This window comes from Chaetodon trifascialis, chromosome 4, assembly GCF_039877785.1.
Source record: "Chaetodon trifascialis isolate fChaTrf1 chromosome 4, fChaTrf1.hap1, whole genome shotgun sequence".
Taxonomy (NCBI): domain Eukaryota; kingdom Metazoa; phylum Chordata; class Actinopteri; order Chaetodontiformes; family Chaetodontidae; genus Chaetodon; species Chaetodon trifascialis.
The window spans coordinates 1,236,459-1,243,206 of NC_092059.1; the positions used below are offsets into that span (position 1 = coordinate 1,236,459).

The 6,748-nt window shown below is 46.7% G+C and overlaps 1 protein-coding gene across 2 annotated transcripts in view; it reads right to left on the minus strand.

The window, feature by feature from the left end:
* rab3b (RAB3B, member RAS oncogene family) overlaps window positions 1-6,520 on the minus strand; it is a 17,905-nt gene extending 11,385 nt beyond the window's left edge. The window contains exon 1 of one of the 2 annotated variants that reach the window (XM_070960195.1): window positions 6,500-6,520. The gene's annotated coding sequence lies outside the window, so the exon portion shown is untranslated. Of the gene's footprint in view, window positions 1-2,128; window positions 2,679-6,499 lie in introns of those variants that run through there. The other variant, XM_070960194.1, reaches the window with a different exon arrangement.
* Between the last annotated feature and the right edge of the window lie 228 nt (window positions 6,521-6,748).

Genomic DNA, 6,748 nt, shown 5'->3' on the forward strand with positions numbered 1-6,748 from the left:
GCTGGTGAACATATGGAGCATTTAGCAGCTTAAGAGCAGATATTTCCCTCAGGAGTCGGTGGAGACCAAAAACAGAGCTAAAAGCGAGAGAATATTGGATTTAGATCCACCAGGAGGACACAAACACGACTGTCCTGGGACGATCGTGGCGCTCTGTGCCTGCTGGACGTGTGAATGGGCCACGCGTTGAGAAACCATCAAGGCTGTGCTTCAGTCAGATTGTTTCTGAATCTTTCTGCCCTTCAAAAACACTTCAGGGACATCTGAGAAAAACAACTGACCTGCGAACATCTCAAATTAAAAACTGGCCTAAGCTGCAGTTTGATTTATGCTGTCACAGCACAGCGTAGGCTACCGTGTATCAGCTTCAAGTGGAACAAAATGTTAAATCACAGTGAGTTTGTCTATAATAAGCGCCAGTATGTTACACTATTACATTAGTACATGATGTGTACTTTATAACAGATCAAAGAGGGACACAGTTTTCTTTGAGGCAGCATCTGGATGCTAACCCGTTAGCTGTACATAAATAAGGCTAAAAATGAATAAAATAAAAACACTGTACTACTGTTGACACCCGTAGACGTTCATATTCCGCTCAGCATTCGGTGATGATCTGATTTTTAATTTCACGCCATCATCAGTCCCCGTTTAATTTGTCCAACACTCTGCTTTGGTAGAAAATGTTAGCATGCTAAACTGAAATGTTTCATCAGCATGTTGGCATTGTTGTTGTGCGCATATTAGCATGATGACATTAGCATTTAGCTCAAAGCACTGCTGTGTCTAAAGCTGCATTCAAACCAAACAGTCCAGTCCAGTTCGTTACACATTGGTTATTTCTGCGTTCTCATTGGCAGAAGCTGTGGCTACGCTCCATCGTCCTGTTGTCTCTACCAACTTAAAGGTGGAGCCAGAAGCACTGCCACCTGCTGATTGGTCAACGGAATCATCATCAACAACAAAGGAAAGATGCACAAACACATCATTTTATTCAGTTCTGTAAATGTGGCTTCTCTTTGTTATGATAAAAAACAAATACTTAGAATAAAGAACAGGAGACGTTCGATGTCCTCCATCGTGTTCTTGTGTTCCTTTCCTTCTTTTCAGATGTGAAGTCAGCTTACTGACATGCTTGATGTGGGTATTAACATCCAATAAGAACCCTTCCTGTATTCAGGAGTGCTGTCTGCGCTGGAAACCCTGGACAGATGTAGGGTTAAGGTACATGTGTGTACAAGTACATAGGTTTCAGTGGTTCGATACTGAGAGTACGAGCTCAGATCTGCCAGCAGGGCTGCACACGCTTGGCTTTGTAATCAAACGCTTCCTCTCAGGTTTAGAAGAAGCTTTCTGGCAACAGAAACTGACAGAAATAAAATCACATCTTAATGATATTGAATCATCCCCCTGCACCAGTAAGAGCGCCATAAAAATCACAATTAAGACACTTTAAAGTCCACATGGAGCCCCACCAGAACATTATACAAGCCCTCAGAGATGTAAGAGGCCAGAGAGTATTCTGAGACACCACAGCAGACAGTGATGACTGAGGACAGACACAGATGGACAGCACCTTAATAACAGCACATGAAACACAGCAGCACAGAAGACATAACAGTGTAGAATCAGGAATAATACTGCGGGAGGACACGCTGCGAAAGCCTTCTGTGAACATGACATCCGTACATCCTGTAGGGAGATGAAACATTACAGACACACGACAGCACGTGAACGACTCAGTACACAGCTGCACCTGTGAGATCATTATGAGATATTACAGGAATATCGTCTTTTATTGGGTTTTATGACCGACGTGCATAACCTATAAAATTCAAAAGGGTCCATATAATCGAGTTCGGAAATGAAGGAAGTGGAGCAGAAGGCTGACAGCCAAAGATGCAGATAACATTCAGACGAACGCTCAGCGCCGCGGGGACACCAGAGCAGGTAACACACGAAGCCTTAATGAACGTCATGAAGCAACCTTCATTTAAATGTGTTGGCTCCAGTGGCGCACCGGCACAGGTGTGATCGACGTTTCTGGATTCATATCAGACAGGCCTCTGTGTGTGTGTGCGTGTGTGTGTGTGTGTGTGTGTGTCTCATTAAACTGCTGTTGTCTTACCTCTGCTGCTGATTCTCTCTCTCTGCTCTGCACCTGACGGAGGCAGCTCGCTCGGTGTCCGCGCTCCCAAAAAAGAATAATTAAACCCACGAATGTATCCTGAGCAACAGCAGCAACGCTCCGATCTGATCCACCGAGAGTCTGTGTGAGAAATCAGGAGCACCGGCTGCGTCGTTTGCACTGAGCACAGTGGAAATCTTCCTCCAGAAAACGGGCTAAAATTGCCTGTCAAACGTCTTTTCCGCGGTGCCGCACGCAGCTTCTTTACGCACGGCTTTACGTTGATGACATCCTGCGTTAATTCGAGGTGGAGCGAAGGGATCTGGGAATATTTGCAAAGGCGTCTTCTGCCTGTCACCTCCTCCCGCTAAAAATAACCACCACCGGCTTCTCTGTGAATGAACAGCGTTTTGTTTTTTTCTCTCCGGGCTGTTTGCAGGCGGCTCCTCCGCCCTATCAGGCGGCAGATTTCTGCAGACGCGCAGCGGCAGGAGCGGCAGGAGCGGCAGTCACCTGCCTGCAATGAGTCATAAGAGAAGCAGTGAGGCGTGTAATTGTTTCAGCATCAATAAGAGAGACACCGTCCTGAAAAAAGAGGAAAAATGTGTTCTGCAAACACACACACACACACACACACACACACACACACACACACACACACACACACACACACACACACACACAGGTGTGTCTCCTGCTCTCTGCAGCATCATTACACATGCAGCGTTCACCTGGAAGGCTCGTTTGTCAGCTTCTCCAGGATCAACACCACAGATGGGATCAGAGCTGAAAACCTGGTCGATTCATTTTAAAACTGGATTTTCTGCTTCTGACACACAAGGATTTACTGATACTGGTTTTATTTGTCACATTCACTGATGCTGCTCTAAAAAAAGAAATGAAAAACAATTCAGAGAAGTATTTAGATGTTTTACTTCAGTTAAAGTAGTAAAATGACACTGGAAAAATACTCTGTTAAAAGCAAAAACAAACAGCAGAGTGGCACCAAACATTTGAACCTGAACAGTACCTAAAGCTGCCTTAAAATACAGTATTTCCCTCTGAGATGTAGTAGAGCAGATGTAGAAACCTCCACACTGGCCTGGTCACAGTGAGCAGGTTTAAGAACAGCAACAGTCAGCTGGAGGCATCTGATGTGATTTTCTGATTTGGTTTTCTGTGAAGGGCGGCACGGTGGCGCAGCAGGTAGTGCGCGTGCCTCACAGCGAGGTTCGATTCCCGGGTCGGGCCTTTTTGTGTGAAGTTTGCGTGTTCTGCATGCGTGGGTTCTCTCCGGCTTCCTCCCACAGACCAAAAACAGGCTCATTAGGTTAATTGGTGACTCTAAATTGCCCCTAGGTGTGAGTGTGAGTGTGAATGGTTGTGACCGGTCCAGGGTGTACCCCGCCTCCTGCCTGCCGACAGCTGGGATAGGCTCCAGCCCCCGTGACCCCGAAAGGGATAAGCGGCATAGACAATGGATGGATGGGTTTTCTGTGAATTCATGGCCTCAAAGCTTCATGTGGATCTCCATTAACAGCTAAACAACTGAGGCCGAAATAATGTGTCGATTGACTGACGAATAATCAATAGATACTGATCATCAATAAATCACTACACTACACACTGAAACGTCTGACATGGATCTCTGCTTCCAGCTTCTCCTTATTTGTCTAATGTGACTTTAAACTGAATATTTTGAGGATTTTTTTGGATGTAATTTGGAAATTGTGATCCATATTTTTACCATTTTCAGTTAATTGATTAACAAATAAGATAAATAGCAGATTCTTCAACAATACAAATAAGTAGCTGCGACAACTTCTCGTTCTGTGGTCAACTGTGCACAGAGGCCCCAGACCTCCAGGGGCCCCGGGAGCTCCAGAACGTTCATGATTCAAAAGTAGGGCCAAATGTTAGCATGTTGTTAGCGTGCAATGAGACAACCAAGGAAGCTCTGTGCTGCAAGCTAAATGCTAATGTCAACATGCTAACACACTCAAATGACGAAGCCTTGAGGTTGAAGTTTTAACTGAAAACACTTTCTAACATAAAACAAGTGTCTCAAATACAAACTGTTAAAGGTTAAAGGTCAGCCTTTGACATGTGACCTGGGGTCTGGTTGGGGTCTGTCTCCTGTCTCAGAGTCTCTGAGTTGTTGTCAGTCCCACCAAAGAGACATTTCTGCTCTGAAGTCATCATTCAAACTTTTCTTCTTTCCTCTCCCATCAGTCATGTGACGACCCCTCAGATTTATGTGGTGACCCTTAGGGGGCCCCGACGCGTCTTCGGTTCCAGCCCCGACTGTTTTCTCAGAGGCCCCAAACCCTTCTGACCGCACAGGCAAATCAATGCAGCACACTTCTGTTATTGTGGAAATGGCGCCATCTATCGTCCAAACACCGTCATGAAGGGTCGCTCTCCTGAGTGTTGGGTTTCATGCAGTTGCATCAGCGCGGGGACAAACAGTTATGGACATAAAGACACTGATGTGTCCCGAAGTAAAGATAATGAATTTAGATTTCATGATAAATGTAGATATCCCCCCCCGCCGCCGAGCTCCCGGTCTTCTCTACACCTGCTCAAAGTCTACTGTGCTTTATGGTGGACAGAGAGAAAAAAGAAGAAACATGAAGAGTTCACGTGACATTTGCACCAAACTCTCCGATAAAGCTCGAGGCGTGTCGGAACTTTCTGCGGAGATGAGGCGCGCTCACGTGATTTCTGCTCGTTATCTGTGTCTGCCATCAGTTTGAACTCCTGCTGATTGGCGAACGAGAAGACGAGAAGAGCCGACTGCAGTCGAGCGGAGCCGAACCTTCAGCGCTCCCATTCTGAAAAATTGCGCAGCTCCAGAGATTTCATCAGAATCAGAAGGACGGAGGACGCGAGCGGAGCTCGAGGACATGGCGCCGGATACAATCGTTTGGACACTGACAGTCGGTGAGTCGTTCATAGGAGCAAAGACGTGAAACCAGACTGACTTCCTGTGGTTTGAAGTGAGTCTGAATCAGTTCAGGCGTGAAGTCTCCGCCGACTCAAGGAAACTTTCTGACCGGGGAAAGTGATGTGAGAGCAGAGAGCAGCTCAGCCTGGAAACAGTGGTGACGGAGTAATCCTTAAAATCAGCTGCATCACGTTGTTTCAGACGCTGTCAGCGCGCACGTGCGGTGTCGGTGATTCTGTCCAGCACGAGCCGCGCAAACCTGCACTCATTAACCAGAGACGTGATTTATGCTTTTTTCTGCATGTCTGCGACTCCATTTAACACTATTACCAGCCTAAATGTTTCAGTTCAGCCGCATGAGACGTAGATCCGGACATTTACGACACGTTTTCAGCCCAAACAAGCAGCCAAAGCTGTGCTGAAAACGGCGAATTTTAAATAAAACGCTGTATGAAACCGTGTCAGACCTGATGAGAAAGTTCTGGAAAGAGCTCCGTTGAATGTTCCCAGAAGAGGCGGAGGTGTGGCAGCTGGTTTGGGGGCTTTCCACCTGGGCAGCACCGGGATGGGAGCAGCTCTGCAGCGGAGGGAGGAGAAAGGGAAAGTCCGGGAGGCACCGGGGGAGGACACGGAGGGTGCACGGTGTCCTCGTCTGGACTTTGTCCGTGCAGAGAAAACCCTCACGGAGGCTTTATCTGAACACAGTCTGAACATCAGGGCAGATGACTCTCATTCAAAGTCACATCTCAGCTGCGATTTCCGAAAACCCTTTGACTGACTGTCACACCTCTGCCCCCCCAGCTGATTCAAAAACACGTGACTACAGAGAGCGTGCGAGAGTGGAGTGACAAAACAAACGAAGACCAGATGAAGCGATCAGTAGATAAAGAGTAATAATCAGAATAAATGGGTTCTCCTCTCTAACATGAGTCACGACACGCTCACAGTGTGAAACAGCTGCCACAGACTGCACGCGAACAGGTGCTAACAGGTTAAAGACATGATGTGTGTTCACTCACATCATGCGGAGGGAAGGAAAAGAGGAATACTACATCAAATCAGATCCACATGTGTGGAACTGGATTCAAAACAAACTAACAGCAGTCGCCCAAAAAGTTGTAGACCGGAACGAATCAGACGAGTGTGAAGTCAGTGAGGTGACTGAATGTCCGCTGTCACACAGGAAGTGAAACTTTGAGGGATTTTTTAATTTCAGCCTGGTGTGATGTGTGTTCATGATGTGAGCCTGAAGAATTATCAGCAATAACACTCATAATGTTATTTCTGCTTTGCTGTTAAATGACAGTGAATCGACTGAAGCTAAACTGCAAAATCAAAACCAAAGTATGTCTGACTAATGACAAAAGATGTAATAAAGAATGTGATGATAGACGAATATAATGAGGATGAGGCTGAAAAGAGACCTGCAGCTCATCCAGGTTATAGCCGGCTCCCAGAGGACGGGCCGACTCCGTTCACCGCTTCACTGCTGTGGCACCATCCAGGCTTTAGTGTGTCCAACACATCCGGCACGTCTTCAGTCCGAGGACGCTTGAAATTAAATCCGTCCAAGACACAAACTGACTGACTGAAAGATAACGGCGTCGTCGCGGCTGCGTTCTCACAAGGTGTGTTTACCTGAGTGATGTCACAGAGTAAAGCTCCCCAGCTGC